Genomic DNA, 27,982 nt, shown 5'->3' on the forward strand with positions numbered 1-27,982 from the left:
GTTATAATTTCTAATTACAGATTGGACTTCCCCACTCAGATCTTTCTGTTTTCATCTTTTTTTTTTATTTGTTTAATTTATGTTTATAGAACTCAACTCCTTAGGTAGCTGATATTGGTGGAATCATGCAATAATGGTCTTTTTGTGACTGGTTTATGTCACTTTGCTGTGCATGATAGGATTTCCTCTTATTTTAGGGCTAAATAATACTCCACACAATACTGTGTGTGTGTATATACCACATTTTATCTATCTATTCATCCATCAGTGGACATCCCACCTTGTGACTGTTCAGTAGTGCTGCTATGATCATGGGTGTGCAAATATTTCATTGAGACCCTGATTTCAATTCTTTTTGATTTACACTCAGTGGGATTGCTGTATCATATGGTAGTTCCGTTTTGGGGGAACCTCCACACTGATTTCTGTAAGGCTGTACTATTTTACAATTCCACCAATAGTATGCAAGAGTTCCAATTTCTTCATGTCTTTGCTAACACTTTGTTGTTTTCTGTTTCTTTGATAGTAGTCGTTCTGATGAGAGTGAGTAATAACCTTGTGGTTTTGCTTTTAATTTCTCTGGTGATTACTGATGTTGATCAACTTTTTATATGGTCGTTGGCCATTTATATGTCTCGTTGGAGACATGTCTAGTCAAGCCATTTGCCCATTTTTATGTGGGTTATTTGATTTTTTTGGTCATTGAGTTGTAGAAGTTCTTTGTATGTTCTAGGTTTTAACCTTTTATCAGATATATTATTTGCACATTTTTAGGATGTCTTTTCACTGTCTTGGTTGTGTCCTTTGATACACAAAAGTTTTTGAGTTAGATGTAGTCTCCCCTCCTTTTTTTTTTCCTATTTGTCTTGTTTTGGTTTTATTGCCTGTGTCCTTAGCCACATTTTAATTCTGAATACATAGTGTGGGAAATTTTTATCTACCATCAAAATGCTATCTTAAGCTAGAAACCATGAATGATCTTTATGTTTTCTTTGTAAACAGTCCTGTTACTCACTTGCTTAAAAAAATAATAATAGTAACAATAATTGGAGGCTACAAGATAAACTTTACCTGTCTACCTCGCTCCCTTCCTTTCCTTCCTCTCTCCCTCCCATTGTCCCTCCCTTCCCTTCCTTCTCTCCTCAATTCCTTTCTTCCCTCCATGCCTGATGTGGGGCTTGAACTTATGACCCTGAGATCTAGAGTCCTTGCTCTACTGACTAAGCCAGGGAGGCGCCCCAAACTTCACATTTCTTACCTAAGGCATATAACTTACTAATTTGGACTCTTCATGCCCTTTTTTCTTTTTTTAAAGATTTTATTTATTTATTTGACAGAGAGAGATCACAAGTAGGCAGAGAGGCAGGCAGAGAGAAAAGAAAGGAAGCAGGCTTCCCACCAGGCAGAAAGCCCGATGCGGGGCTTGATCCCAGAACCCTGGGATCATGACCTGAGTTGAAGGCAGGGGTTTTAACCCACTGAGCCACCCAGATGCCCCCTCTTCATGCTTTTTTAACCTCATTACATATAAGTTTCCATCCCTACTCCAGTGCCTAGCCACCCTAGACTCTTCCTGTTTCCATGGTGTATCTTGTATATTCTTGCAAATCCCCTTGTATATTCTGTCTTTGGAAAACTCGCTTTCTGTTTGGCAGACTCCTAATCATTATGTGAAGACTTCACTACTTTGTCCTAGCTGCTTCTGTCCTTGATCTATCACTATTGTTGGCAGATTAATCTTATCTCACTTCCCTTGTAGGAACACAATTACCATGCATACAGAGCACTTAAGCATGAAGTGCCACAAAGTGTTCAATGCATGTTAGCTGCTCCCTTTACCCATTCTAGTTATTTTAACAAAACTGGTAGTCATAGTATCATAGTACCAGCTATAGCCATATTGCTATTGCATCTATTTATTAATAAGTTAGATTTTTAAAATATAAAGTCAAAACATGCATAAATTAAAAGTTCTCTATAAAGTTACTGGCTGTATCCATATTTCTATCTCTGAGAGAACAAATTCATGACCTGGTAACAGATTTTAGATTCTGTCATGGGGCCATAGATAGGAAACAAGGCCAAAGTGAAATTTTAATTCCTAATTTATAGGTTAGACTTCCCCATTCAGATCCTTCCATTTTTACCTCACCTTTGTTCTTAACTTCTCAGCATGTAATGCCACTCCCCCCCCCACTTTTTTGTTTTTAAAGATTTTATTTATTTATTTGACAGAGAGAGAGATCACAAGTAGGCAGAGAGGCAGGCAGAGAGAGGAAGGGAAGCAGGCTTCCTGTCGAGCAGAGAGCCCGATGCAGGGCTCAATCCCAGGACCCTGAGATCATGACCTGAGCCGAAGGCAGAAGCTTAATCCATTGAGCCACCCAGGTGCCCCATCCTTTCCCTTTTTTTACTTAACTAATTTTATAGTTATACTTAAATGTTATACAAATATATATATAATGGCTTCTACCCTTTAGTGTTGCCAAAGTCCTATATTTTTTACATGCAGTTTTTAATTTCCTACTGGACATCAAACTTCAGGCTATAATACAACATTCATCTTAGATACTGTTAAGCCTAAAATAGTGCTGGGTCTTAACAAGTTGCTAATACATATTTGTTTAGTGAATGGAAATTCACAAGTTTCTTTTTGCCACCTATATTAATAAGGTGGGCTAGACTTCTTTCCATCTTTCATTCTGATCAGTAGGGAAACCTAAGTGGCCTGCTCTTAAGCCTTCTGGCTAGGTCCATTCCTTATCATTGGAACTCTGAAATAAAATCGAGAACATTTTCCTGAAGCCTGGAAAAAAGTGGACTAAACTATCCTTTATATGACTTCTATCCCCTGTGTTCCACTGTGGTGCTCCCACATTCTTCAAAGGGTGGGAGTACCCTCTGAGAAAATTCATGTCCAGTCTATTGAATTACAGTCATTCAAATTCTGTTGCCCAAGTTTATGCTTACAATATGAAAAGACAAGTGTAAAAATATGTGTAAAATTGAACTCTGTGTATGTGAAAATCCAATCTTCATTATGCATTTTAATATTGTTTCTATATGCAATGGTTCATGTATGTCATTATCATTGCTAAGAAAATATGAAACTTCTGCTGATAACTTCCAAGTGGAAGGCAATATAGTAACAGATCACTAACTTCCTCAAATGTGTTTAAATGTTTCAGTAAACAGAATATTTTGAGCAAAAAATGCATGTTGAGATTTGATACAATATCATATTACCCAATTTGACATAAAAAATCATGCCATTTAAATGACTTTCACTATGCCTCAGGAACTGTATTCACGTAGCACCACACACTGCTTGGAAGCATTCAAACTGTATCTATGAATTAATTTGAAAGTGAGAAAATATAGACAATGAGAGCAGTATTTTGAAATTGTTCTTGAAATCATAAACAGTTATTGGAATTGGTTTATGTATTGAAATAAGTTCAGAATTTAAATAAGGAAGCTTCTCAATATATATCAACTCTATCTTTTATAGTTTTTAAACACTAACTTCTGTATCTGGACAATCATATTTATTATTTATTAGTGATTTAAACCAGTGCATTTAGGTCTTTCTCTTTCATTTAATTTTAACTCATTTTTACTTACTATGATTTATATAACATAGTACTTTAAATAATTAGATTGATGAAGACATTGACTAATAGAGTAAAAGTTCTACATGCAAATTTTGGTTTTTAACTCTATTTTTAAAATGTAAATCTGTTATACAGTGATCTGGTTATTGAATTTTACCGGTAATGGGGGGGGGAGGAAACTGTTTTCATGCATTTTGTTTTAATAATTAAGGAGTCGGCTCTAACTCTGTATTTCTTCTTGCTTACCTACCTTTCCTTCTACTTCTTTTCTTTCTCTATTCATTAACTCACTCAGATTTTATTAAGCTTCTGTTAATTATGAATGAACAGGATTTGGTGATTTAGATATGAGGGATTGAGGAGAGAAAAAGGATGAAATAAAAAGGGTCTTTTTAGGAGAAACAGAGTAGGTGGTAGTGCTAGTGGTCCGAAGAGCCTCAAATGTAGCCTGGCATACAGTGGGTTCTCAATAAGTGTTGTTTATTGACTGAATGGTGGATTGAATCAGTGAATACAAGCTAAAACCTGGTGACTATGGAAGGAACTTTCAACTTCGTTTATTGGTATAAAGTCTCAGGTATGTGTCAGATATCCAAATGGACATGGCAATGGTTGTTGATATGATTTTGGAACTCCGGCTTTTAATTTTTGAATCATTCTTCATTCTCCTTTTCACCAATATAAACACTTCCCGGGAACAAGGAACTCTGCTATTTCCTTGTTCTTGGAAAAGAGAATTGAGAGATAAGACACAGCCCTGCCCTCAAAAAGTCTGTATTTTCCTAAAGACACAGATAAATAAATATAACACAATGCTAACATGCTAGGTAAACAACAAGGTAAAAAGAGTCACCTGGGCTGGAAAAGTCAGATAAAGATTCTTTTTTTTTTTTTTTTAAGATTTTATTTGTTTATTTGACAGGCAGAGATCACAAGTAGGCAGAGATGCAGGCAGAGAGAGGGGAGGAAACAGGTTCCCCGCTGAGCAGAGAGCCCACTGTGGGGCTCAATTCCAGGACCCTGAGATCATGACCTGAGCCGAAGGCAGAGGATTTAACCACTGAGACACCCAGGCGACCCTCAGATAAAGATTCTTAAGGGAAATGATGGGTGAGATTATGATGAAAGCAAAAGTTACAGTTATCTAGTTAGTGAAGGAGACAGGAGAGAAAGGAATTTTTTTCTAAGAGGAAGGGAAAAAGAGGGCCTCTCTTGTACTATGGTGGGCATGCTTGCTCTGTTAATTGGGAGGAGGGAGAAGGTGTGGAGGGGAGGCATGGGATGAATGAAGCTTGGAAAGTAAACAGAGTTCTCTGATGTTTCTTATGGAAGATAACAATGTCTAAGTTGATCAGTCAACAATAATAAAAACAACAATATAAAAATGTATTGAATTTTCTCCTCTACTTTTTATAGTTTCTCCATTTTTGGCCAGTGAATGTTGCCATTTAACATTCTGTCTTAAATTTTACTTTCTCATCAAAAAAATTTCATTCATTAATCCCATCCATATCAGTACCTGGTTTTTATTCTTTTAGTATAATCTTTGTATAATATTTATTTATATTTGCTAATATGTTATTTTAAAAATATAGATATACTTTATATATTTTCAAATACACTATTAAATTTCACACAGGTGTGTGTTTGTGTGTGTGTGTGATTTTAAGCATTTTTCCAGTTTTTCCTCCCTCTGGAATAATCCAGGGTGATCACCTTTTCATTTCCAAGTCAGTAGATTAGCAACCTTAATTGAATCTGCAATTTTAATTCTCTTTTGCCATAAGAAATAATACAGTCAGAGCAATGACATCTTTTGTGGAAGGTATCTTTTTGCCTACCATTTATTGTTAACATTTTTTTGTTGTACTTATTAGCCATATAATGGGGGATAAACTTATTAACTTTTTTGAGCTAATTTCCTATCTCTATAGGTCCGTAAATAAGGTTTAATTAAACAAGTGTTTAACAGAGGGCTTCGGTAGTACATATATATCCAACCAATGAAACTACTAAATCCAGTATCCCTAACAATTAGCTGTGTCCCAATAGATTTCAGGTAGAAAGATGACGACTCCAGAAGAAATCACATAACTGGCTAAAGCACCTCAGCCAAAATACTTTATTTTTTTGATGTAGACTTAAAATGGAAAGAGATGGATTGACCATAAACCAAAACTATACAATATCTCTTTTTATACATCATTTTCTTTTCTATTTTTCTGATTCATTTTCTAATAGTAACAATATGATTAGAAATATTATTAGATGGTATGAGAGGGGTGCCTGGGTGACTCAGTCAGTTAAGCATCTGCCTTTGGTTCTGGTCACAAAACAGGAGTCCTGAGATCAAGCCCTGCATCGGGCTCTCTCCCCTCACTCATGCTCTCTTTCACTCACTCTCTCTCAAATAAATAAAATCTTAAAAAAAAAAAAAAGATGGTATCAGAAATATTTGAATACATACTTGTTTTAAAAGCTTCCTATTTTAGTTGTAATTCTTCATCTGATAAATTAAAATTTAGTATATTAAAACAATGAAAGAACTGTGAACAAAACCCTATTTTTTCAAGAATTTGAGCTTTAATGATCTTTAGCTATTTGGTAGGATTTTCTTCCTATTTTTTAATCAACAATTTTAGGTAATAAGTCCTTTAGGGAAAAGCTTTACTTGTTGATTTTTTTTTTTTTTTTAAATTTACTGATTTGTTGGTTTGGAAATTTTCAGCCTTTGTATAGACTTTCTGAGGTTAAAACCCAAGCATCTTCAGCTCCAGACTGAGAAAGACTGAACTTTCATATTCCTTGGAGAGAAGGTCTCTGGAACTAGCTAGGTCTTAAATAGCACAGAATACTGAAGCTTTTCCTTGCCTACCCTCATCAGTAGCATATAAAATAGCCATGGTAGTTGGTTCTAACAAATACATCTTCCTAGAAAACAGTGGTAAACCCTGAAGGGTGTAATCATATATGCTAGAAGCATGAACACTTTACCCTGATAGTCTTTTCCTGAAGGACAAGAGAAGCAGATGTTTTTTTTTTTTTTTTTTTTTTTTTCCTTCCCCCAGTATTTAACACAGTTGATTGTGCATGACTAATTCTTTTGCTAATCTTGTCTGGTGTCAATCTTTTGGTTTTTAGTGGAGGTTTCCTTTGGGGATTTAGCGGCACACATGGCTGACCTGCATGCTTCTTTATCTCCAGGGCTCTAGTAAAATATTAGCACACAAAGCTAAATTGATTTGGAAACATAAGGCACAAAAAAGCTGGTTTTATGCAAATGTGAACACTATAAAAAAGCCCTTGGACATCATTTAAAGTGCAGCTTCACCTCGCTAACTGGCTCACTGACCTTTGGATGGATGCTAAAATTAACCATTTAGAAAATCTTAAGCTTTGCTCTTCCTGGGGCCCTGCATGTAAATGTGGGTGTCCTATACCCCTGTTCACCCCTTTTATGACTATGCAGCCAAGTTTTCATTTATCATGCCAAGAAAGAAATTATCCAAAAGAAGAGAGTATCCAAAACTCATTTACATTTGGCTTTGGACTTACTTTCCAAGTTATAATTGGCTTTGGACTCTATAAAAATTATTTTGTAGTCCCTAACCACATGGTAACTGACATCATGAAAAGGTGACCCAGATAAGTAGTAGGTGGCAAGGTTTTGAGTGAAGAGTACATTGCTAAAAATTTACACCTGAGCTGTGTGTTGGCTCTAATTTCGATAAATGATTTGTGCTATAGCAACTTTTGTTGTATTAGAATATCATACATATTTTTTACGGTAACACCTTATGCAAAATTGGTGCTCAAACTATTTACTGAATAAATGAAAATACTGTTTACTTTTATATGTAGCATAAGTCATTGATTAGAGGTATTAGGGTTTGCATTTTATTTCTTCTTTGAACTTTAAAACTTGTCATATGAAAGGCTAATTTTGATCAACACATTTGCATGTATGGAAAAAAATACTTATTTTTAAACAGGAAGTTGTATTAAAGCTAAAGGGAAATCATCAGCAAAAATTACACAATAATGATCTGCATAACTTTCCATTTGATTCTATCTCATTTCAACAGATAATTGTGGACTACATGATTATAAAAAAATAAAATAGAGAAGAGAATGAATTAAAAAAAGAAAAAGAAGTAACAATTATATATAACTAACCTGAAGAAAATATGTCCTGAGCATTGATGTGCTGAAGGACATACAAAAACCACAAATACTTACTCCATTTAGAATAAATAATAAATAAATAATAAATCTTTAAGGGACCAGATTTATTCAGTTCGGTTAATTTTAGTAAGAATTAATTTCTTTTTTTTTTTTTTCAAAGAGTTTATTTATGTGTCAGAGAGAGCACAAGCAAGGGGAGCAGCAGGCAGAGGGAGAAGCAGTCTCCCTCTGGAGCAAGGAGCCCAATGTAGGACTAGCTTCAAGCAGCCTGGGATCATGACCTGAGCTGACAACAGATTCTTAACTGATCACCCAGGTGTCCCAAGAATGAACTTCTTTATGCAAATAGAAAGCTTGTAATTGTTAATTAAGTGGAAATATTGCAGCATGTTATGAATTTTGTCAACATTGCTATAATATAAACATGAATTTGCACAGGATCATTCTGTATGTCATTTTGTGTAAATTCCATTAAAATCTTCAGAAAAGCATTCATACTTGATGTGTGTTGCAGGTGAATTCATAATAACCTCATTTTCTTAGACATTTTAGGGATATGTATGTGTGTATATTTGTATGTGTGTGAGTACATACACTTATACACACCCCCACACACACACACGTATTTGTGTTTTTAGACTAACACCTCAATTTTGCATTTTAAAAACCATTAGAAAGGGTGCCAGGGTGGCTCACTTGGTTAATTGGCCAACTCTTGATTTTGGTTCAGGTCATGATCTTAGGGTCCTGGGATTGAGCCCCATGTTAGGCTCTACCCTCAGTGGGGAGTCTGCTTGAGATTCTTTCTCCCTCTCCTGCTGTCCCTCCCCCTGCTCAGGCTAGCTCTGTCTCTCTCTCTAAAATAAATAAATATAATCTTTAAAAAAAATACCATTAGAAAAAACTTTCTATTTGTATAAGAAATAAAAACATTGTATCTGAATTACTTAAATATTTAAAGTTTAAATGTTGTCTGTCTCAAAGTTCACATTTTTATAAAAATAATCCATACTACAGAAATATTATAATGATCATTTTATTTTCATAAATCACTCTAATCTTGTGATTACAATTTACTAATAAAACCAATCTAAGATGTTATGTGCATCCTACATTCCAGTTGTTTACCCAATGTGAAATTTTATACTGTATGTTTAACTACTTTCTATATTGATTCTTTTTTTTTTTTTAAAGATTTTATTTATTTATTTGACAGTGATCACAAGTAGGCAGAGAGGCAGGCAGAGGGGGAGGGGAAAGCAGGCTCCCTGCTAAGCAGAGAGCCCGAAGTGGGGCTCGATCCTAGGACCCTGAGATCATGACCTGAGCTGAAGGCAGAGGCTTAACCCACTGAGCCACCCAGGTGCCGCTTTTTTCTACTGATTTTTATTCAAATATGGAGGATGAGAGATTGAGAGAGAATTTGCCATAAACATAATTGATGTTCATCAATTATGATACTTTCTAGAAAAATTTTAGAAAGACCAATCCTAATTTCCTATGACTTTGGATTGTCTTGGCTTCCTCTCAGGTTTTGGGCATGTCTTTCCATCTTCCCATGTTGCCTCTATCATTGTGTATGTTTGTGCATTCTGTTCTTCACTTTTTCACACTTGTTTTTCATATCACACTACAGTGTGTATAGTGGTTAAAGCTATTCTCTAAGATGGCTTCATTAGAAACTTGGCTTTGCCACTTCACAGCTCTGTAATCTTGGGCAAGTTACTGACCTCTCTGTTCTTCAATTTTCTCTTCTGTAAAATATAAATAAACAGTTTTTGTTTTATTTTGTTTTGTTTCCTTCATAGAGTCATTTATTAGGATTACATTTGATGATCTGTTTTACAGGTTTAGAAGAGTATTTTCAAGTATAAAATGAATACTCCCTCCCCCCACCCTTTTTTTTAAAAGTAGATTTCACATGCAGTGTGGAGCCCAATGCTAAGCTTGAACTCAGGACTGTAAGAACAGGACCAGAACTGAGACTGAGAGTTGGATGTTTTATGGACTGAACAATACAGGCACCCTGAATACTATCCAATTTCAACCAAAATTATCTAGTTTATGTTTTACTAAATATGTACTTTCTTCTGAATTCCATTGGTTGGAAATAGATTCCAAAACAAACTAATATTTAAAATATAGTAAATTCAGGAGCAGATTGAGAGACAGCCTATTTTTAAGCAATTAGGCTCTGCAGAACTCTTCCAATTATACTAAAATTGCTCTCATAATTTGCCTTTTGAGAGGGCCTCTCAGGGACAAGGATGTGCTACTTTTTTCTTTCTATTCTGTTCTTATTATTCTATTTTGTAGCAGAAGATGAGATACAAACAGTAGAGTAAGCCTGTCATTCAACTAGTAGAGATGGCAAGACTGAAATAAGATATGTAAGCTTGTGAATGGGTTATCTACCCTCTGCTGTGACAGTTTTGCCAGAGGGAGTAACAAGTCAATTGTGCCATTACCTCGCCAGAACCTTGTCTTCATACAAAAAAATAAAACTGCTAGGATACTGATAAAACAGAAAATATGCGACTGAGAGGCTGTTGGCAACATTTAAGTCAACACATTTGCACTATCAAAATAATGATAATTGTACAAATAAACCAGCTTAGATCAGGCTTAAGTAAATTAATTTAGGTCACATAATTCATTAGTATCAGATTTGTCCCCAGCACCCACTTTTAAGTTCAACATAACACTACCTGTCAAATATTTTTCAAGAAATTTCATGGGCATATGGAAGAGTAAAAATATTTTTTAAACAGATAATATATTATTTAGGTGTCTACGGTAAGCCAGCTGTGTTTTGGATATTTGGAATAATGCTGTGACTAATGTATTAGTAATGTAGTGAAGATGTCATGACATTTATACTCCAGAAATAAATGAGACAACAAACAATACTGAACTGTATGATGAGTTAAATGAAGAAAATATAACAAGTGATGGGGTAGAGACTGATGTGGGATGTTTTAGTTGATATAGTCATTAGTCAAGGAAAGCCTCACTGGTTTGGATGTGGTCATATAGGCAACCTTGGGAAGATCTTAAGGAAGAAGTTGCCAGCCTAGAGAATAGTTAAAATAAAGGTTCTAAAGTTGGAAGGAGCTTTGTTAAATTTAAGAAAATATAAATTCACCACATGGCTTGAGCTTAATGAGAGGATTATGGATTAAGACCATTTAAGGTCATGGGAAGGATATTCCAAATTCAAGAAAGGCTATTAGAGTGTTGCAAACTGAAAAGTGTTAGTGATATTGTTTTTTAATTTCAACTTTAAAGAAGCACTCTTAACCTTCTTGTAGAGGATACATTTTCACAGTACAAGAGAAGAAGGAAAAATTAAGGTTGAGATGGAGATGGAGCACTGAGAAATGATGGAGCATGAATAAGTAAACCGACTAAAAATATATTAAACCTGTTTCTGTATTAAAAGAATTTGTCATCTATCTGAAAATATTTGTGGAATACACACTCTAGTTTAATGACTGTTTATTATCATTCTTTGAAGAGCAGTGTTAGACAAAGTTAAAAATGTCTCTCAACAAAATGATTTATATCCACACCTGAACTAATAAAATCAAGGAGTCAATACCCTTGATCTAGAGGAGGGAAATATTCTGATTTTGTAAGAAATCACCCAAAGTCCACATAGAAGTCAGTGATATCCTCCAAAGCCATTCTATTCAATATCACTTAAGATATCTTGACCACCCATTAAGTGCCAAGCATACTTCTAAGCACTGAAAATACAATGATGAGAAAGATAGCCTTTGTTTCTGTCCATACAGGGTTATACTCTTGCTGTTTAAACAAGCTGTGTCTTCCATAAAATAAATTAACAGCTTCACTCAAATTTACAATTTTCCATTTTCAAGTAAACTGGGCTCAAGTTCTCTAATTTTGGATTTGTTAAAACACTGCATGGGATTTATAAAAATGTACACAAGACATGAATACCTTTTTAGTTATCTGGCCTATGAGGTGAAACAGGGAGAAAGCATCTAAGAATACATCAAATTTAAATCTGAAAACAAGCATTCCTTATTTCTGGAAATTTTCTTTAAAAATCCGCATGACAAAGTGAGTTCCAATAGAATTAATTTACACTGTCTATATAACTAATGGCCAGTGTTGCAATACTAAGGAAATCTTGACTTCTCAATTGTTTAATTCAATAAATATTAACTTCTCAACCATGCAATTTCCACTGTAGGGCTGGTGACCCATCTTGATCTTATAGTTGCTGCCATCTGTGATTATTATCTTGAGAGGTTGTGAATTAAGATCGTTTAAGGTCATGGTAAGGACACTGATGTTATTTCAAATTCATGGAAAGTGATTAAAACGTTACAAACAGGAGAGTATGTGTGACATGATATGATTTTAATTTTTAAAAGATATTCTAGGTTTTCCTGTAAAAAATAATACAAATGGATAGGGAAAGAAGATGGGTTTTAAGTTATCCATGCCTAGGCAGGGAGGATGTGAAATATTTTTAGGGACTAGCCATGGATGTGACTTAAGTCACTTTTGCCCAATTCCCATTAGACAACCCTTAGCTTAAGTGTACTGTTCTAAAATCCTCAGTAGTGGTGATATTTAGTCTTGCTGAGGAAATAGAGCAATAAACATAAAGTATTGCTTCTGCCTCATGGTATTTTCAATCAGAATCTTGGATGCAAATGTTTCTTGTATCTCAGTAACTGTTTCTTCTGTTTTACTTAGCCTCAGTCACTTCTTCAAACTCCCACAGTTTCTGAATACTCCCTGTTCAGATGAGAATCAGTAAATCCTTCTACTGAAATTTATGTAATCAGTAACTATGAAATAATCAAAGATTTTGGAAAGGGTGATTGCTACCAAAACTAGTTAATATGTTTTATTAAAGGTTTCCCTTGGGCAGTTGAATGGATGGTGAAGAAGATAGAGTGAAATGACATTGATTACAGAATTGACAGTATACTTGGAGGAGAGCTGAAATAAAGATTAGATATTGTCACCTTGGGAGAAAGTATATATTATGAAAAGAGCAGTAGAAGGCTGTTATTAAAGTAACTGATAGGGAGAGAGGAGAAAGTATGTTGATAGTTAAGAAGTAGTTAGATAGGTGTAAGTGTAATCAGTAACATATTCCACAAAAAGCCAAAAAAGGGAGAGTTCTCAAAAGGAATCAGTTAATACTACGTTAAATGTCACATGGAGGCCCATTAAAACATATTGAACATGCCTGTGTCCTTTAGGAGATCCGTGGTGAATTTAGGAAAAGGCTTCTGATAGAAAGTTTATAGCAGCATTATCAACACTAGCCAAACTGGAAAGAGCCCAAATGTTCATTCACTGATGAACGGTTAAAGAAGATGTGATATATGTATATATATAATAGAATATCACTCAGTCACTAGAAAGAATGAAATCTTGCCGTTTCCAACAACATGGATGGAGCAAGAGTGTATTATGCTAAGCGAAATAAGTCTGAGAAAGACAAATAACATTATTATTTCATTAATATGTGGAATTTAAGAACCAAAACAAATGAACAGAACAAAATAGGGATAAACCAAGAAGCAGATTATAGAGAACAAATTGAGGATTGCTGGAGGGAGGTGAGTGAGTGATGAGCTAAATAGGTGATAGGTATTTGTTGTAATGACTGCTAATTTCTACTCCTAAAACTAGTCTTACACTATTACACTATATGTTAACTAATGAGAATTTAAATAAAAAATTGAAAAGATAAAACAATATGTGAAGAAAAATAAGATTGCAGTCAATTAAGGGATGAGTAAAAGGTAAGTAGTAGAAACATTAAAGGTAAATTTTCTGAGGAATTTGAAAAGGAAAGAGGGGAAATTTCTGTTAGGAAAAGATGATTAAAGAAAAATTTACTCAAAAAAGAAAAAGAAATTACTCTGACTTGTTACTTGAGGGTGGGGGTATTGGCTTCACTTGTATTTGGACTTGTAGGGTCGTGTTGGAGAGTTGTTTACCAGCTTAAGTGATCCCAGGAGTAAAGACCTGAACTTAGAAGATGGGGTTAAGTACCCCATGAATGGATTTGTTACTTTACCTGAGTTCAAGCAAAACATTCCTGATTCTAGTTAGGCATTAGAGTCATTCAACAAGTATGATTCTTATATGTTTATGAGCAATTGGTCCATTTTTCATTGTGAGATGCCTGGTCTAGTGTTTTGTCCATTTTGTTATTAGTTGTTTGCCTTTTCCTTAATGATTTGTAAAAGTTCTTGGCATTTTTTTAATGCCTTACTATTGACCTCATTATTAACCAATTAAATAGGAATCTTAAAGTTTATTCTACTATCAATTAAATAAGAATTTTGAGGTTGGAACTGAATAATAGGCATTTTAAAATATTCTCCAGGGACACAGAAGGGGCTCAGTCATTTAAGCCCATGAATCTTGATTTCTGTTTAGGTCATGATCTTAGGTTCCTGGCATTGAGCCCTGCATCAGGCTCTGCACTCATTAGGGAGTCTGCTTAAGATTTACTCTCTTCCTGCAGCCCTCTCCACCTACACTCACTAGTTCACTCTCTCAAATAAATAAATAAATCTTTAAAAAAAAAAAAAGAGTGTTCTCCAGGAGTTTCTAATGTTTGGCCTATGTTGAAACAAAGTTGATAAAATTTGGGAAATTTGGAGGGAAATCATACCCTTAATATTCTCACTTTTGAAAATGGAGTGGCAGGGTTGGGCCTGGTTAGTACTTGGATGGGAAAATGGAGTGGCATTAATGTTTGCCTTCTGAGAGTAAAAAGCATCAGGGGAGTGGGGACTCAAGGAAAGTGACAGAGGTTAACAAATGAAGTGTCAACAAGGATAGGAATTTTTAAAAATAGAGGCATTGTGATGGTGGTTGCCGTTTCTCTGAAACTACTTTATTGCTGTCAAACGGCAAATTCCTAGGCTCTTCCCTGGACCTACTGAATCAAAAATTCTGGGAGCTGGGCCCAGCAATCATGTTTCAAGCCCATGAGGTGCTCTTTCATGCTAAACTTTGAGGATTGTTGACCAAGCCAATCATTAATGTTTGAATCATGCTCAGTTTCTAATCACTCTTCAAGAAGAGGAGAGCCAGGTTTAGCCATTCTCTTAGGGATTCAGGGGATAACCTTACAATATATTTGCTGACTTGGATGGAGATGTGTGCTTTTGAGGTAATTTCCCTTTTACTTCATAATGGTTTTAATTAAAATATAACATGTATATGGAAAGGTCATAATTTGCAAATGAATAGCTTGATGAATTATCACATAAGCAATGCAGCCTTTTTACTACAACCCAGATCAAGAACATAATGTTACCCAAACATCAGATATCTCCAGAATACTCCCTCCCAGTCACTATTCTGTCCTTTCCTGAAAGTAAATAACCTTCTGATTTCTAGCACTACAAATTATTTTTACCTATTTTCAACTCCATAAAATGGAATCTTGCAGTATGTACTCTTCAACCAGTGTTTTTCTCTGTGAGATTCATTATCTTTTTGCATGTAGTAGTAGTTTATTTTTATAGATTGATGGTGATACACTAAAATACTAAACAATAAGTAATATATGATATTTTTGGTGAATACTGTTTTTCCCCCCAGATTTGGTTATTAGAAGTAAGGAATCTATGAACTTTCCTATAAATATATTTTGATGCACATCTGAAAAATGCCTAGTAATGGGAATGTTAAATCATAAGACATGGCTAGCTTTATTAGATTATCTCCCATTGTGTTTTTTAAAATGGCTGTACTAACTTACAGAACTAACAGGAGTGTATAGAATTTTAGTTGTTTCACAGTCTTGCTAAGCTTTTATGTTATTACTTTTCATCATTTAAACATCTTGGTGTGTGTGTAATGAAGAAATTTAGTTTTAATTTGAATTTCTGTAATGACTCATACGTTGAGTATGATTCTTATATGTTTATGAGCAATTGGTCCATTTTTCATTGTGAGATGCCTGGTCTAGTGTTTTGTCCATTTTGTTATTAGTTGTTTGCCTTTTCCTTAATGATTTGTAAAAGTTCTTTGCATATTTTGGATGGACCCTCATCAGTTATGTGTAGTGGAAATATCTTCCACCATATGGCTATCTTCTCTTAAAGAACGGTATTCCTAATTTTAATGTAGTGCACTATATCTATTTAAGAAAATTTTGACAATCCTAAGGACATGAAGATGTTGTCTTACATTTTGTTTTAGAGGCTATATTGCTTCACCTTTTATATTTAGATTAATGGTTCATCTGGCATTGACTATACTGTATGGTGGTTGATTAATCCAGCACCATTTAATGAAAACATGTTCTATTCTCAATGCTGTATGGTGCTGCCCCATCATAAATCAAGTGTTTAAATGTGTATGTGTGTATGTTACTGAAGACTTTATTCTGTTCCATTGGTTGACTGGCCTGTATTTACTTTTAATTCTTCATTGATTTGATTAGTGTGGCTATATGATGAGCATAAATGCTGCTTATTTAGCTTTATTTTCCTCTTCAGGATTATCTTAATTATGCTTAGCTTTCTTCACAATTCTAGGTAAATTTAAAAATCAGGTTGTCAATTTATATACATGCATACACATATGCACAAGCAAAATTTTGAATGGAATTACACTAAAACTATAGATTAATCTGAGGAGTACCAACATTTTTAGATTACCAGTCTGAAAGCATAGAATATCTATTTATATAGATCTGTAGTTTCTCTCAAAAATATAAGTAGAGCTGGGGCACCTAGGTGGCTCAGTGGGTTAAGGCCTTTGCCTTCTGCTTGAGTCATGATCCCAGGGTCCTGGGATCAAGCCCCACATTGGACTCTCTGCTCAGCTGGGAGCCTGCTTCGTCCTCTCTCTGCCTGCCTCTCTGTCTACTTGTGATCTCTGTCTGTCAAATAAATAAATAAAATCTTTAAAAAAATATATATAAGTAGAGCTTTGCTCAGGCTTCTTGTGTTTTTAGAATTTTTATTTCTAAATATTTGAATACTTATGTTATTCGAGATGTTTTTAAAATTTTAGTGTCTATTCAGATACTGATACTGATATGTTGTTTATTGCCTGTGTATAAGTGGTCTTGCTAAGTACATACATTAAGCTGTATATTTAATCTGATTGATTAATCATTGATTAATGATTGAGAATCAATATTCTAGTGGATGGTTTTGTAAATAATGAAGTTACACTATAAAGTGTAATAATGAAGTTAAATATGGAGAAAAATCTAAAACTTGACTCACTCCCACCCTCTAGGTGCTGAATAGCAATAAGCTTTTCAATTAAGTGCCCTTTCATTTTGAAGCTTTTGCCATGCAACATACATTTTGTTCTTAAAATTTATTTAGCAGTTTCTCTCATTTTTCTACTCAATTTTGACTTTCTGCTGCAATTACCATACTATTCCTCTGCTTTGGAATAGTGATATATTCTTTGTGATTCTCTTTTTATTCTACTCTACAGAGGGATAGTTCACAGATCAAATCCAATTTCATGATAAGTTCAAATAATCATATTTATTCATTTACTTATTTTATATTTAATTCAGTACATTCATATAAACCTCCACTATATGTCAATATCTTTTTTTTAAATAATAGAAATATTATGTGGACAAAAATAAATAGCATCCCTGCCTTTATAATGTTTAAAAATTAAAGGTAGAGAGAGATTTCAAGTACCTATGTGGAAAAAAGTCTTCAACCAACCTGTGACCGCTAAGGTCACTTGGGGCACAATATCCTGATAACATAAGCAGTAAAGAAGAGAGTGTATGATCTTGTGGGTTTTCATAGGCAGAGCTTGTAGTCGTAGCTCATGCCATGGAATTCATTTGCATGGCTGAACCTAGATATAGGAAGCACAAGAATATTTGGTCTATTTGAGCAGCTACCTCTGGTTACAACAGAACATGTGAGAGTGGGAGAGGGTAACCCTCTTACACTGTTGGCGGGAATGCAATTTGGTGCAGTCACCTTGGAAAACAGTGTAGAGATTCCTCAAAAAGAGTAAAAATAAAGCTGCCCCGTGACCGTGCAATTGCTTTCCGGGTTATTAAACCCAAAGATACAGATGTAATAAAAAGAAGGACCATCTGTAACCCCAATGTTGATAGCAGCAATGTCCACAATAGCCAAACTGTGGAAAGAGCTAAGATGCCCTTTAACAGACGAATGGATAAAGAAGATGTGGTCCATATATACAATTACTCAGTCATAAGGAAGGATGAATAACCAAATTTTATATCAACATGGATGGGACTGAAGGAGATTATGCTGAGTGAAATAAGCCAAACAGAGAGGGTCAATTATCACTTTGGTTTCACTTACTTGTGGAACATAAAGAATAACATGGAGAACATTTGGAAAAGAAAAAGAAGGGACGCCTGGGTGGCTCAGTTGGTTAAGCAGCTGCCTTCGGCTCAGGTCATGATCTCAGCATCCTAGGATCGAGTCCCACATCGGGCTCCTTGCTCGGCAAGGAGCCTGCTTCTCCCTCTGCCTCTGCCTGCCATTCTGTCTGCCTGTGCTCGCTCTCGCTCCCTCTCTCTCTCTCTGACAAATAGATAAAATCTTTAAAAAAAAAAAAGTGAAGTGGGGGGGGCGTGAGAAATCAGAGGGGGTAATGAACCATGAGACACTGTGGACTCTGAGAAACAAACTGAGTGTTTTAGAGGGGAGGACGGTGGAGGGATGGATGAGCCTGGGGATGGGTATTAAGAAGGGCACGTATTGGATGGAGCACTGGGTGTTGTACATAAACAATGAGTCTTGGAACACTACATCAAAAACTAATGATGTATTGTATAGTGACTAATATAACACAATAAAAAATTTAATTAACTTAAAAAAGGAATTTTGCTGTTTAGCTAATTGTCTTTGCCATACCAGGATGCCAAAACCCTTTACCTCTTACATCTGTAGGTGTTTAATTTTCATCAAATTTGGATTTTCCTTTGTCCATTATATCTTCCAATAGCTTTCCATGCTTCCACTCTGCCCCACTGCCTTTGGGAACTTCAGTATTACTTATGTCAGCATGCTTTATATTTTCCTACATGGAAATTCTTTTTAAAGTTCTTCTGTTCTTTTCCTACATTTTGAATAGTTTCTGTGGCCCTGCCTTCAAGTTCAATATATTTTATTCTGTAGTATCTAATTGTTATAAGCCCTATTAAGCAATTATTTTCATTTAGAATAATATGTATTTTGTCTCTTAAAGTTTTATATGGTTACTATATACATACTATATACTATAACTTTCACTATGTTCACTGTGTTTATTTTTTCTGTAAGGGTTTATGTAATGAATATTTCAGATTTTGCATTGTAGCTATGGTCTCTATTATTTATTTATCTTTGATTTTTGTTTTTCATCTGTTTTTATAGTTCTTTAAAATGATAAAAGTCATGCCTATCTCTTAGGCAATACGAAACAGGGTATAGTTCAGATAGAGTTTGATATGTAGTTTGCTAAGCCTTGCTTTAAATTATAGAACAAAATTATAATAATTCCATCATCTCCATCATTTTTGTTTGGTTTCTATTGAGTAATAGTTTTCTTGGTAATGGGTTGTATTTTTCTGCCTCTTGAGATGACTCCTCCTTTTTTATTGGATGTTGAACATTGTGAATTTTAAGTTATTGAGTGTTGGATTAAGTTTTCATCTTTTAAAGAATGTTGGATTTTCTCCTGATATAAAGCTAAGTTACATTAGGTTCAGAGAGTGTCTTTGAGGTTTGTTTTTAAATTTTGTTATGGCAGTTCTAGAGGAAACTTTGCTCTAGGGATTGTTTAGCCCCTCTAATGAAGTTCATCCCTGCTGAATTGCTACTGAATACTCTGGTTACTTAAAGACAACTCTCTATCCTAGCTGGAGGAATTTGCAAAATACCCAACCCTGTGTGCTCTCTTAGAGCCATTTAGGACAAAGATTCTTCATCTCTTTTGCCTGTCTGCATGGAATTTCCCCCTTTATGTGCATTTGCTCATATTTAGCAAAGATTCAGGGTGCTACATTGCAGATTTTGTGAGTTGTTTTTTGGTAGAGCTCCCTCTCTGAATCCTGTCTTACAACAATGGGGATGTCATGGTTCCTGAACACTGTCTACTTAGCTCAAGGAGAGCATCATGTTCTACTGATAATCCCTTGGTCCCTAATGTGCTTCTAGACAGAAAGCCAGGCAATTCTAGGGATTTCTTCCTTTATTCCTCTCCTTTGTGAGAGTCACAATTCTGTATGGCCCTAATGCAATGTTAAAAACAAAAAAACAAAAACAACTTATTTTGCTTAGTTTTTAATTTTTTTTTTAATAAAGGCTAGTAAATTTGCTCCCTGTTACTGTGTCATAGCTCCCACTTGAGTGAAAGATATTTTTCCTCCAAATCTTTAAATAATTTAAATTATCATTGAATCGATGCTTTTTCTTTCTTATTTGGAGATTTTAAGCTAAATATTAAAGTAAAAATCCACATATTTATTAATTACTTTCCTCACTGCATTATATCGCCTTCTCATTTTCTAAACATGTCTCTTAGGAAGGTAAATATAAATTAAGATAAGATACTTCCTCTAAAGCATATTTGAGTATTTAGGAATAAACAATTCTGAGTGTCATTATGCTTAGCTTTCCCTTCCCATAAAGTGTTCATCTGGATGAATGATGAGTGTTTTTCTTCTTCAAGTTATTATAAATGTGATTCTAAGATGAATTTACTTTTATCTGTTTTGATATGAAAGAAGCTGAAGGTGCTGGACTGAGAAATGAAAATAAGGACACTTCGGTTTTCCCTATAATCACAAAACATGTACTCTCTTCCTTAAAACTTGGGGCAGCGGTGGGTTTTTCATAGATGGCTTTGATGATATTGAGGTATGTGCCCTCTATCCCTACACTTTGAAGAGTTTTGATCAGGAAGGGATGCTGTACTTTGTCAAATGCTTTTTCAGCATCTATTGAGAGTATCATATGGTTCTTGTTCTTTCTTTTATTGATGTGTTGTATCACATTGACTGATTTGCGGATGTTGAACCAACCTTGCAGCCCTGGAATAAATCCCACTTGGTCGTGGTGAATAATCTTTTTAATGTACTGTTGAATCCTATTGGCTAGTATTTTGTTGAGTATTTTCGCATCTGTGTTCATCAAGGATATTGGTCTATAGCTCTCTTTTTTGGTGGGATCCTTGTCTGGTTTTGGGATCAAGGTGATGCTGGCCTCATAAAATGAGTTTGGAAGTTTTCCTTCCATTTCTATTTTTTGGAACAGTTTCAGGAGAATAGGAATTAGTTCTTCTTTAAATCTTTGGTAGAATTCCCCCGGGAAGCCGTCTGGCCCTGGGCTTTTGTTTGTTTGGAGATTTTTAATGACTGTTTCAATCTCCTTACTGGTTATGGGTCTGTTCAGGCTTTCTATTTCTTCCTGGTTCAGTTGTGGTAGTTTATATGTTTCTAGGAATGCATCCATTTCTTCCAGATTGTCAAATTTATTGCCGTAGAGTTGCTCATAGTATGTTCTTATAATAGTTTGTATTTCTTTGGTGTTAGTTGTGATCTCTCCTCTTTCATTCATGATTTTATTTATTTGGGTCCTTTCTCTTTTCTTTTTGATAAGTCGGGCCAGGGGTTTATCAATTTTATTAATTCTTTCAAAGAACCAGCTCCTACTTTTGTTGATTTGTTCTATTGTTTTTTTGGTTTCTATTTCATTGATTTCTGCTCTGATCTTTATGATTTCTCTTCTCCTGCTGGGCTTAGGGTTTCTTTCTTGTTCTTTCTCCAGCTCCTTTAGGTGTAGAGTGAGGTTGTGTACCTGAGACCTTTCTTGTTTCTTGAGAAAGGCCTGTACCGCTATATATTTTCCTCTCAGAACTGCCTTTGTTGTGTCCCACAGATTTTGAACCGTTGTATTTTCATTATCATTTGTTTCCATGATTTTTTTCAATTCTTCTTTAATTTCCCAGTTGACCCATTCATTCTTTAGAAGGATGCTGTTTAGTCTCCATGTATTTGGGTTCTTTCCAAACTTCCTTTTGTGGTTGAATGGGAGAAGATATTTGCAAACGACATATCAGATAAAGGACTAGTGTCCAGAATCTATAAAGAACTTAGCAAACTCAACACCCAAAGAACAAATAATCCAATCAAGAAATGGGCAGAGGACATGAACAGACATTTCTGCAAAGAAGACATCCAGATGGCCAACAGACACATGAAAAAGTGCTCCATATCACTCGGCATCAGGGAAATACAAATCAAAACTACAATGAGATATCACCTCACACCAGTCAGAATGGCTAAAATCAACAAGTCAGGAAATGACAGATGCTGGCGAGGATGCGGAGAAAAGGGAACCCTCCTACACTGTTGGTGGGAATGCAAGCTGGTGCAGCCACTCTGGAAAACAGCATGGAGGTTCCTCAAAATGTTGAAAATAGAACTGCCCTATGACCCAGCAATTGCACTACTGGGTATTTACCCTAAAGATACAAATGTAGTGATCCAAAGGGGCACGTGCACCCGAATGTTTATAGCAGCAATGTCCACAATAGCCAAACTATGGAAAGAACCTAGATGTCCATCAACAGATGAATGGATCAAGAAGATGTGGTATATATACACAATGGAATACTATGCAGCCATCAAAAGAAATGAAATCTTGCCATTTGCGACAACATGGATGGAACTAGAGCATATCATGCTTAGCGAAATAAGTCAAGCAGAGAAAGACAACTATCATATGATCTCCCTGATATGAGGAAGTGGTGATGCAACATGGGGGCTTAAGTGGGTAGGAGAAGAATAAATGAAACAAGGTGGGATTGGGAGGGAGACAAACCATAAGTGACTCTTAATCTCACAAAACAAACTGAGGGTTGCTGGGGGGAGGGGGTTTGGGAGAAGGGGGTGGGATTATGGACATTGGGGAGGGTATGTGCTTTGGTGAGTGCTGTGAAGTGTGTAAACCTGGTGATTCACAGACCTACAGACCTGTATCCCTGGGGATAAAAATATATGTTTATAAAAAAATAAAAAATTAATAAAGACAAAAAAAAAACCAAAAAAACACAAAACTTGGGGCAGCATTATGTGTTGTGCTTGAAAAACATAAAACTACCAATCTAGAAGATGTACAATTTAACTACCCTGTTGCTCAATTTTCTTCTCTATGAGAACAGTGTTTCTCCTTAAACATGACGTTGCAGGGGCGCCTGGGTGGCTCAGTGGGTTAAAGCCTCTGCCTTCGGCTCGGGTCATGATCCCAGAGTCCTGGGATCGAGCCGCGCATCGGGCTCTCTGCTCAGCAGGGAGCCTGCTTCCTCCTCTCTCTGACTGCCTCTCTGCCTACTTGTAATCTCTGTCTGTCAAATAAATAAATAAAATTTAAAAAAAAAAACGTGAAGATGCATAAGGCTGAACTACGAAATGTAAACAAGGAGAGTCACAGAGATGGAACAGCTGCTCTGCTATGTAATATAATAGATAATTAATTAATGTAATATCTAAATAGTTTGTCTAATTAAGAGGTACAACAATGATGCCTGTCTACAAAGGAACAAGAATCTATGTAGATGTCAGTTTTACTTGACTGCTAATAGAAGGTTGAGATTTAACAAGGGAGAGTTGCAAAAAATTTCCCATGATATAGTCTGATATGAATTGAATGTTTAGCATCTGGAATTCACCAAGTGTACTCATTTTCTAAGATTTACAGTTAATTTATCTTTTTTGATAAACAAGCCCATTTCCTAATACCCCTGTACCCCATCCCTAAGTTATTTCAGAAGAAACTTATAGTAGGGCAGAACATAGTATGAGATCAATATCTGCAAAGATGTACTACAAAAAACTGTTTCAAGTGTTAATGTATTTTTTTTTGATGCTTTTTTTTTTTACTGTCATGTTTTGTGGCAGTTCCAATTTACAAGATCTTAAATGAAATGTATCATCTCCTAACCAAAGCCAAAACAAAGTCTGGTATTTTCAGTATATAAATGAGTGTCACAGACATGGAAAGTAAATAAAATTTAATTTTAGGAAAAATATATTTGTGGAAAAATATTAAACTTTTTTTCTTAATATTTGCCCTTAAATACAACTAATTTTTAAATTTATTTGTGACTTTTATCCCTGCTGTATCGGTGAGAGATTAAAGAGATTGTTTACCAAGTTTACATAAATTCAGTTATTTTAAAGAAGTAGAAGTTATTTGAAGATGTTTTAATTATTACAAACAAGAAAAATTAGGTTTAATAGAATTTTAAATTTAACAGCCATAGTTTTTATCAATAGATTTTAGTACATTAAGAATTAAAGAGAGTTAATAGTATTTTCCCCTTACTGTTGGAGTAAGTCCCAAGTCAGAATAATTATTTAAATAAAAAAATCTTATTCTTAAAAGACCACATTTTCTTCATTGATTCTATTGGCTAAACAGGTTGTTTTCTTCCTGTTTTACAATAAATTGACTGCAAGCTTCTTAACATGCAACTTTCCATCATCCAGTATATTTTTAAAATAGCATACTTTCAATCTTACAACCTATGCACTTGTCTCAGAACAAGAGTAGAGAAATAACCAACCTTTTTAGTATCTACTATATTCTGTATATGATAAGTAACCACATTTTGAAGCCAACACAACTTCTAGTTAACTACAAGATAAATCCAAGATAGTCAATCATATTGCTTTACTCTTTAGATAAAAAAAATATTCTTAAAAATAGGCCTAAGAAGAGTATTCTAATTTATTTGGTCATGATGCTATTTATTCCCAAATGCCTACAGAGATCAAACTAATCTTTTGAAGAACTGAGGTAAAAATACACTACAACACTGAAAACAAGAGGTTGTTTATCTTGAGGAAGCAACAAAGCATGGAAAAATTTGCCTGAACTCTTGATCCAACCCCTTAATCTGATCTGCTATTTTCTTATTTTTCTGTCAACTCCAAAGAGCTATCAGAACGATATTTTCAAAACCCAAATCAAATCATGTCATTTCTGCCGAAACCCATCAATAACTTTCCATAGCTCTAAAGAATTTCCAAAAGCTTGTTGGAAAGGTTCTATGAGGTCTAGGCCCTAGCTGCCCTTCCAACTAACTGTATTTAGTACCACATAGCCCCCCACTATCTTGGAAACAGCACGGATTTTCTTTTTGTTTGGAGAATGCCGGCTTTCTCCAGTGAAAGTTTCAGTATACCTATTCAGAACCCATTTCCTTCTGCTTCTCATCTAGTTAATGATTACTATTCACCTTTCAGGTTTCAAATCTGAAGTTTCAGGTTCTTTTTTAAAATGTTTAAAGTTTTTTAAATTAAGTTATGTTAGTCACCATACAGTAGGTCATTAGTTTTTGATGTAGTGTTCCAAGATGCATTGTTTATATATAATACCCAGTGTTCCAATCACTTCCTCGGAGAGTCTGTGTTCCTGAATTCCCTAATTAGTTCAAAGACCACCATATGACATCAGTACTAAATGCTTTTTATTCACAGTGCCTGACAGAAATATAACTTTAAGTGTTTGTCATTTGTTTAGAACCTCACACTCTACTGGACAGGATGCTCAATGAAGGCAGAGATTATTCTAACTTTTGATTATCACTATAGTCTGAGAGACTAACACAGTCCCCCTTGGTACCTCATAAATCACAATGGATATGTTTTGAACAGATGGCTAAATGAATTCACTTCAAAATTCACAGATTTGTACAGATAACCAACATGATCCCTTATGTGTCTGGAATTTGTTAAAAAGTGGTTCTCGTGAACAAACTGAGTGACTCTGCTCTTTCTGTGAACTGCTGGACAAAAGATCTTGCAGGCAACATTAATCCAGCAGGCAAGCCTAGTGGCCAGGACAGGGTGGTGCCAAATGAACTCAAAGACCAACTCACTTTGACCCATGACCAGGCAATGTTACTCAGCAGAGAAAGTGCAGCATTGGATTTAAGGGTTTTATGGCTTATTCTAATGCTGCCTTCCACTTTTTCCAACTCTGTTATAAAATTAAAAAAAAATTAGTTTATGTAATATCATTTGCTAAAACAATCTATGATTATAGGAAATGTATTGGCTTTTACAAATATTGTATTAAAACTAGGCCAAATCACAATGCAAAGATTATAACATTCAAGTAGGGCCACCTAGCCAAACTGTTATATATCTAACCCATACAAAAGTAAATTACCTATTTCACGATTTTGTCAGATGCTGATTCTATGACAGTATCTATATAGAGATAAGAGATAAACAGGAGTGCATAACAAAGAACTTGATATGAGAATTGGCAAGAATGTTGATTTCAGTGTTGGAAGATCTGCATTCCCATCTTGTTTTTAAGTATAAGTCATTCATACTTTCAGATTGAGGTTATTTTGCTGTAAATTAAAAATGTCCCTAAAGAGAGCTATTATACAAATTGTGATCCATCTCCTGTATTAGGAGTTTGGGTTGATTTCTCTCTTCTTTGAGCTTGCAAAAACTTCAAGGAAACCATGCAAAGAAACTGATTTGTGTGACCTATAGGTTTGGGGAAACAGTATATTATTATTAAACCATGGTTGAAATACTTAAATGTTGATGGTAAAGTCATAAGGCTGCAGTTGAGAAAAAACCTCATTTCCACAGAGGATGAATAAATGAGGTATGTTTTCATTTTACCAAACACAGGACTTTTGTGAGGGAGTTCTCTTGAATTGTCTTAGATCCTTCCCAAGAGGCCCACCTGGAAAAATAAGAAGATGTAGTTGGAAAGAAGATGGAAGTAAATTATTCTATATCCATGTTGTAAGGGAGAAATGGAGGCAGCCAAACAGATAGACACATTCCCCCCACAACAAGGGAACTGAATGGGACACCCCTGAGGATACCATAAAAATTTTTATGTTAACTGAAATATATGTTTACCTGGGATTGTATCTAGAGCCATGGAAATAAATAGCTCATAGAGCTATGGTTTGAATAGGCTGTGTACTAGTTATACTACAAATACATGATAGTGTAACATTTTATTTCCAAAGTGCTACCCAATCTTGGAGTTGGTACTGAGAAGACAAAGAGTAGAGGTAGTTTGGGGTCAGGGTAAGCTACAGAAGGACATGCTTACCATAGGTTAATGTTAAGATACTGAGGGAAGACACTGGGTGTTCTGTCAAGAAAATTGTAGTAATATGCCTCATAGTCTAAATAGGACCACTTCCTCTTTCTAATTAACCCCCAAAACTTGAAAATATAGAAAGGGCATGCAATGAAAATAAATATAACTTTTACAATAGTGGGTGATAAAAGTTAAGTATCTGTTAAGAGTAATAAACTTCTGTTTTCAATTTATGAATTACATAGTTAAATACATAAAAAGTAACAGGAAGAAGCTAATGTTATTTGATATATATAGTATAGTGATAATGTTCCTGGTACCAAAGCATTTTGCTATCAGTGGCCCATTATGGAGTTAAAACAGGGTGCTGTTCATCTCTAGTAAAGTTATGGAGTATAAGTCATTACACCAAATAATATTTGGTCATTATAGAGCCAATTTTCTCCCTCTAACATTTGATTAAAATTGATGGAACTTTCTGAGTATCTCAAGGTAACTGCCTAGATCTTGAGACAGTTTACTGTACAAGTAAACTAGTAACCTATTAATGTGACTTTCCTAAACAGTGTTATGTCAAGACAAATTTTATAGTTTCAATGTCTTTATAAAACAAGGAACTTTATCTTACACATCTCACACTAAACATAGATGGTCAAGTATTCCCTCTGTTAGCATACACCATTGGCCAAAAGTAGACTTGTGGAGAACCCATGAGCCCTGTTTGGAAAATGGGAACCATAGGTCCTAATGTAAAGCCAGTACAAAGTTATTTATAACATTGTAAATACATATATCACATAAATACCTAGCAAAATATGTTTACATTATTTGGCGGAATTATAAGGAATACATTACCAAAGATATATTAATTATTATATTATTTCTCTCTTAAGTTTCCTAGAAAAGTGATGTATTTTAAGGACTTTATTTATTTTAGAGAGAGAAAGAGTGCTGAAGCATGCATGCAAGTGGGGGAAGGAGGGGAGGGAAAGGGAGAGAGAGAATCACAGGCAGATTCCAGACCTGGTGTGGAGCCCAACGTGAGGCTCAGTCCCAGAACCTGGAAAT

At 35.0% G+C, this 27,982-nt stretch overlaps 1 protein-coding gene across 5 annotated transcripts in view; it reads left to right on the plus strand.

The window, feature by feature from the left end:
• CSMD3 (CUB and Sushi multiple domains 3) overlaps positions 1-27,982 on the plus strand; it is a 1,245,805-nt gene that overhangs the window by 338,580 nt on the left and 879,243 nt on the right. The gene's annotated exons all lie outside the window — the stretch shown is intronic.

The sequence above is a fragment of the Mustela nivalis genome (assembly GCF_964662115.1).
Source record: "Mustela nivalis genome assembly, chromosome: 2".
In the NCBI taxonomy this organism is placed as follows: Eukaryota; Metazoa; Chordata; class Mammalia; order Carnivora; family Mustelidae; genus Mustela; species Mustela nivalis.